Source organism: Dermacentor variabilis, chromosome 5 (genome assembly GCF_050947875.1).
Source record: "Dermacentor variabilis isolate Ectoservices chromosome 5, ASM5094787v1, whole genome shotgun sequence".
Taxonomy (NCBI): Eukaryota; Metazoa; Arthropoda; class Arachnida; order Ixodida; family Ixodidae; genus Dermacentor; species Dermacentor variabilis.
In genome coordinates, this window is record NC_134572.1 from 75321121 (window position 1) to 75328736 (window position 7616).

Genomic DNA, 7616 nt, shown 5'->3' on the forward strand with positions numbered 1-7616 from the left:
GCTCAAGCGATGACGCCTCAGATGACGAAGGCTTCGAAAGAGTTGTACATCGCAAGGCCAAGAGAAGAAACATCAGCGGACGGTCTTCGTCAAGTAAGTCTACCGTCATGCCACAGCGAAGGCCATCGGCGCCCACAATTCTTTTTGTGCCGGAAACACCTGCCGACAACCTCAACCGCCTTAATAAACAAGCGAGTTCCGTTTCTCTGGAGGCTCTTGTCCCAGTAGAAATCAAGGATATCAGAATTAATACTCGAAAGAACGTCCTGGCTATTGATGTGCACAACCAAATCGCAATAAATGCTTTGATGGCAGTAAAGCTCCTGGGCAACAACAAGCAACAACAATGTCCACTACCTCATTCCGCAGGACAACGAAACCACGGCTGGTGTCGTTTATGATATTGACACATCGACAAGCGGCAGCGACCTGCCAATTTTAATCAAACCTGCCACAAATGGTGTTGGCTTACTACGAGCTCGGCGCCTTGGCAAGTCGACCTGTGTAAGGCTCGTGTTTAAAGGTGACTACCTACCATCACATGCAAAGGTCGGCCACTTTCGGCATGTGGTACGACCTTTCGTACCCAAACCACTTCAATGCAGAAGGTGTCGAAGAATTGGACACGTGAGTGCTGTCTGCCGAAATACAGCGACATGCCCACCATGTTCCGAACAACACGACACTGACACTTGCCGTGCAAAAGAGCTCAAGTGCCCAAATTGCCCAGGCTCGCACACCGCATCCTCAAAAGACTGTCCACGCCTATAGAAAGAGTAGAAAATCTTGCGAAAGATGGTCAGAGAGGGATCATCACACAGAGATGCTTCTGCAGCGATAAGGCGACATCGCTCCCGGAAATGAAAGTACGAAATCCTCTTCCGGTTCAAGGGAAAAGTCTCGTCCGGCAACGCCGCCTGCTGTTCCATCTGTCTCCAGTAAGAGCACGGATGTCAACGATAAAAGCGGCCCTGCTATTCCTGCTTCATCAAGTGAGGTGTGGCCAGTACTGCCGAAGACATGCCATGCGCTAGAACCACAGTACATGACTCGCCACTTAACGTTAAATGTCACTTCAGTTGACCAAATGCAAGAAAAGGATTCACAAGTGATTGCTATACTGAAATCCCTCACGAATGCCATGCGTCTATTACTCAGAAACATGGACACTCCGGCTGCTCGTAGCACAATGCAAGTGCTGAACGCGCTGACTCCAGTACTTGAAAGCATCCCATAGAACCATGACCCGCCCCTCGCTGCCTTTCCGCAAGGAAGTCAAGAAAGCCTCTCTATTGCTGTGGAATGCCCGTGGTCCCAAATCGAGAATTTCAGATCTTAGACACTATGTCTTCGAAAACCGATTTCCCATCCTCGTAATTTGCGAACCGAACGTACAGAATGTTATACGCACTTCTGGCTATGAAGCATTCATGTCTTCTACATGTGATGATGTGGGCAAGATAATTGTATATATTAGATGTGATCTGACATACGTGTTGCACACAGTCCCGCCTCACGACGACAACCAGTACGTTTGTTTAATTGTGAAAACGAATAAGCTTACGTTCACACTCGTCGCTGTTTACATTGCTCCTTCACGTGGCTTCGACTCTAAACGACTGCACGACGTGCTATCAGCGACACCCGGCCCTACGATTCTCACCGGAAATTTTAATGCTCACCATCCGCTTTGGGGGAGTTTGAATATGGACTCCAGCGGAAGGAGACTAGCATCCTTTGCCACACAGCACGACCTTTACTGCCTCAACGATGGTAGTCCAGCATATTTACGCGGGCTTACATACAGCAGCTGCCTAGACTTGACCCTGCTTTCTCGGCGTCTTGAAAGAAACGTGCAATGGTTTCCAGACATCGAATCACATGGAAGCGACCACATTCCGACGTACCTGAAGATCAAGGAACTATCTAAATGCCCCTCCACGACTCTCCGGAGAATTGACTGGTCGGCATTTTGGTCGCACATGGAGGAAGTATGTCAGCAAGGGAACCATTCAAGTCTGGAACACGAAATTCAAAAAGCCATGTAAGAAGCTACGCGTGTTTATCATCCTTCCCCGAAATACGAAGAATTTGAAGCCGAACGCCAGCGACTACGAGCAATTTGCCGGCGGGCTGAAAGAAGATACAGGAGAACTAAATCCCTCCATGATCTCAGAGAGCCAAGGCGGATGCAAAAGAAGATTCAACACCGCATTGATCCACTACAATATCAAAGATGGAAACGTTTCTGTGCGTCATTGGATCCACGTCAGTGATTATCTCAGATATGGAGAACAGTGCGTGGACTTCGCGTATCACCGCAACAGCGTGTTCCTTTCAAATCCCTCGCTTTGCACCAAGGTCGCATTGAAATAGACATTGCTGAAGAATTTTGCTCAGGACTTGCCAGCTCGCAGCTCCAACTCGCACTTACACCATGTGCCACTCCTGCGCCACGGGATTCCCGCATGGATGTAATGTTTTCGGTGGAGGAGCTTGAAGCGGCACTGGCGACTTGCAGGCGCTCTTCGTCACCTGGGCCGAACGGCGTTACCTATGCGGCGCTCACCAGTCTTGGGCAGAAAGTACGACTCATGCTGCTACACCTTTACAACGAGTCTTTGCGCAGCGGTTTGGTTCCACGTGAATGGAAATGCAGCCGCTTCGTTGCGCTTCTCAAACCTGGTAAATCACCGCTAGATTTGTCATCGTACCGCCCCATTGCTCTGGCCAGTTCCATATGGAAAATAATGGAAAGAATAATTTGAATTCGCCTGGAATGGTACCTGGAAAATTGCAACATGTGCCCAGATGGTTTTGCTGGCTTTCGGCGTGGCCGCTCATCCATAGATAATGTCATCGATTTGGTCACGTTTGTTCAACATCAAAAATGTCTGAAACGACTCACTGCGGCATTATTCCTTGACATAAAAGGCGCCTATGATAATATAGCACATTATGCGATTATAGAGGCTCTGATTGAAGCTGGAATCGGCGGCCACAGTTTTCAGTGGCTGTGCAGTTATTTGACCGACAGGCATTTCTTCGTGATGACCGAGGATGTCGCCACGACTCAAGACCAAACATTCTGTGCATTACCGCAAGGCGAAGTATTGAGCCCGACGCTATTCAACCTAGTGCTCGTTGGCGTAGTCAAATGCTTACCCAACACAGTTCAAGTATCAATCTATATAGACAAAATCTGCGTTTGGACGTCTGCTGTAACACGATTGCAGGTACGAGCACGGCTACAAAAGGCAGGTACCTTAACATTACTGTACTTGCGAAAACAGAACTTAGAACTGTCTTCAGAGAAATGCTGCCTTGTTACTTTCACTCGGAAGGCAATGAACTGTTACTCTGTAAGTGTCAACGGACAAGCAGTTGGAAGTGCACGGAAACACCGCTTTTTAGGTGTACTTATCGACCCCGACCTATCATGGAGCCTGCACGTTTCATACCTAAAGAAGAGCTTGATGACAATATTGCATCTCCTCAAATTTGTCAGCGGAAATTCATGGGGCACATCGGTGCGGTCAATGCTGCAGCTTTATAACGCCTTGTTCCTCGGTTTCGCAAGATACAGCCTCCCTGTGCTTGGTAACACCTGCAAAACAAACCTGCGTGTACTCCACGGACTACAAGTTCAAGCCCTAAAGACGTGTCTCGGTCTTCCGAGGTGTGCGTGTACAGCGGCAACGAGTGTCATAGCTCGAAATCACCCAATATCAACGTACTTGGTTACCGACGCTCTCAGAGCGCATATTCGCCACGTTGCCCGACTACCTTCTCACCATCTTGCCGCTCTACCCGCCGAAAGGCCACACGTCACTATCAGTCGTATAATTGTTGCAAATCGTACCTCGTTGCCATCGAATTACATGCCTGCAGCAAGACCATCCTCACCTTTATGGTGCCTGCACAGACCTGAAATACGCCTCACCATCCCAGGAATCACGAAGAAGGCTAACAAGCCGTCGTTTGCCCTGAAGCAGGCCACATTAGAACTTTTACATGAGGTGCACAGTGGCCGCATACTCGTTTACATCGATGGCTCAGTCACATCTGTAAGTTCAGCTGCTGCTGTGGTGATACCAACAAGATCCGTCAAAATACAGCTAAAAGCGTCACATGTATCATCAACGACAGATGCTCAACTGGTAGACGCGTGCGGCTCTTCATTTCATTCAGGAGGAACCACCCCATGCATGGTCAGTCTTCTGTGTCTCCAAGGCAGCCCTACAGAGTGTACTCTCAGCACTGCGCCATGGATCACATCAACAGCTCGTCGCAGAGATCAGAGAAGTACACCATCGCATAGTTGACGATATCATATATCAGTGGTTGCCTAGTCACTGCGTCATATATGGCAATGATCGAGCAGACGCAGCTGCCCAATCTGCCCATGACGGCGTCAACTGCGTTGCCATTCCTCTTTCGAGAGCCGACGCAGCGAAAAAAACTTGCCGTACTTGCACACGACCTGACATTAGCTCAACGGAATTCATCCTATTTCACAAGTGCACACCTTCATACCCTGAACCCTAATTTACAACTCCGTGTTCCGCCCGAGCTTCCACGACGTGACAGCACCCTTCTAGTTCGTCTATGGCTTGGGGTAGCATTTTTAAATGCGTACTCCTTTCTTATTGGAATGTCCAACAGCCCACTTTGTGATGTCTGCAGGTGCAATGAAACAATCGCGCACCTTCTTTGTCAGTGCTCTCGTTTCAACACGCAAAGAGCAGTCCTCTCAGCCACCCTAGACAAACCGGACAAGCGCCCAATGACAGAAAAGAAGATCCTTGGAAACTGGCCTACCCGAACATCAACGCGATCGGCTATGAAGGCGCTGCTGCGGTATTTAAAAGACACTGGACTTTCTGACAGATTGCGATTTCACTGTGTGACGCAGGATTGTACGGTAACACAGCATAACACTAGGAACGCCTTTGCAGGCTGCGTGACAGTGCCCACAGAAACAGTTTGTGTGTGCGTGCGTGTGTGTGTAGATTTTTTTCTTTTTTCTTTTTTTAAATCCTTCTCTCTCACCGATCGCATCCCCTTGCCCCTCCCCCAGTACAGGGTAGCCAACCGGAGATAATCTCTGCTTAACCTCCCTCTCTTTCCTTTGCCTTTCTCTCTCTCTCTCTCTCTCTACTTGCCCAGAAAGTTGAACCACACGTTCAACTAATTAAAAGAAATTCACAAATTAACTTCCTAATTAAAGACTAGACGGCACATATTGCAATTTGCTAATTGCTAATTGTAGCCGGTTAGCTTGCAAGGCGTAACCACTTGAAAAGAATTTCCACAATGTTTTGGAGATATCCGCCATCAAGCTTGCAGCAAAAGTGCACGGTTCTTCCATTTACTTTTTTAACAAAACGCTACTTTTTTGCATTGAAATACAAAGGTAACTGGAATGCCCATGTATTTCTTCCCACACTTCCGGAAACAGTATCCCGGAAGTGGTGTCGTCCTGGAGTTTCATTTCAAGTGGATACATCTTGCAATTTCGCCGGCTACATATCGGAAAGGAAAGATTAGCAGCGACAGACAGAGCAGAAAGAAAGATGGCGCTACACTCTTGACTGTTTATTAAGCAAACCAGCTACAATCCGTAAATTGCATTATGTTCCGTGAAGTTATTAAGAAGTTATATAGTTAATTTTTATTAATTATGGAAATGTGGATTTCAATTTATCGTGCCAGTAATGTCCGACTCCTTGAATAATCCATATCCAGCTCAATGACAACACTTATGCTATATACCAAATGCATTCTTCAAAAATTACGCAAAACTGAAAATTTACCATCCCGTATAAAAAGAAGCAGTGAAAATCAATCGCATAATAATAAGTTGGAGTAGGTGCAACCTATTCATCAGGCAAATCATGCTCAAAAGCATGTCGTTTCATCCTGTGGTCTACGGTAGGCGATACGAACGGCAATTCCGAACGCCTTGTTCCAGCATTCCAGACAACTTTGTTAGGCACTGTACAAGCAATATAACTGCGTTTCTTTCAGTTCAATATACATTTATTGGATGTTGTCACAAAACAAAAATGTTTGCTTAGTGCATGCACATACTGAGGATCCTGGCATAAATAACAGCTTGAACATATTTGTATTCTCCTGACTCATTCTGGTACTCCTAGCAAATCAAGTGTATGATACCTATGCTATCTGCATAACTGCATTATACAGCAGATTGGACATTGAAAAAAAAATGGATAGATGTGTCTCAGTTTCCTATAACCAAGATAGTTCGATGTCAGCTGAATTCGGTTAGCTGTTTACACTGTCCCATTAAAAATAGCATCGGTTTCTGTTCTTTCTCTTAGTTCTTGCGTCTATCAGTAAATTCCGCTTGCTATCGAGGTCGCTATCACCCGCAGTTTTCGCACAATACATCCGCACGTAGGCGCCTGCTTCAATATCGGTGCGACGCACTTCCTTCGTGTCTTCTTCACTGCAACGACGTCCTTCAAAAGCTACAGACTCCTCGTTTTTAGCTGAATGTGCTGACAAATGAAAAGATTGGGAAATTGCCCAACCACGAAACACAACGCGGCGTTTTAACAGGGATGACGGCTCGGATAAAGCGCCGTATGCAAGATAAAATTAATCTGTCTCTTTTTGTCAGTCAGGAAACACAACGCGCTTCGGGGCCTGCTGCCCACTTCTGGGTGGCATGCTACAAAAATTACAGTTACCGATTCAGTTTACACCTATAGCATTTGTATGTATACCACCCTTAAGTCCCTGGACATGCTCGTCAGTGAAAGAAACCCGAAAATGGACACAAAATTGCCGTGAGACCGGCCGATCGAAAAAACACTTTTCTGTAGAACGTGTTGAGCAACAGAAAGCTATATTGGGAGTTTTTCCTGTCGCTCTACAATTTTGTCATTAACCCTTTTAGTCTCATTACAATATTTGGGAAGTTGATTAATTAATTAAGACTCAATATCTAATTAGGCGGAATGACACAAATAGTTGGAACATCTCCAAGCGAAGACAAACATCATTACCTTTGTTCTGTCGTGCTACGTGGAATTTGCATATTTTTGAACTCTGGCTAAAGTTCGCTGAGACACCCTGTATACGCTTAGCACGAAACGATACGATGGGCGCGAGGAAAGGCGACGAACGCGGTTTTAAAATTTTCATAGAAATCACCGTACGGCGGACGCTCACTCGCGGCCACTACCACAGCATTCACGTCACAAAGCTATACAACAGCGTTGTAAAGCATTCTGGAAGCTTTAACATCAACGTCAAGCACTGCATGACAGTCTGCAGGATTCTTCCGGTTGAAAGGCTGAGGCATCGGTGAACCTGCAAGTGTGCCCTGTACTAAACTCGGAAACAGCTGCAAGGACGCCTACGCCTTCGTAGTAGAAAGCAATGGCGTGAGCACAGCACTGTCATTGAACAGCAAGAAAATGTGTACCTGTGCGTTGTCGTCCTAGTCGTTACTGGAAGTTCTACCGCACTGACCTTCGTGTGGCGATGCTTTCCTGCATTCCCCGTGTCATTTCGCGATAAGGTGACAACGGATTACCATCTAGACCGCTCCTGCACATTGATGGCTCTGAGGCTGGTCTGTT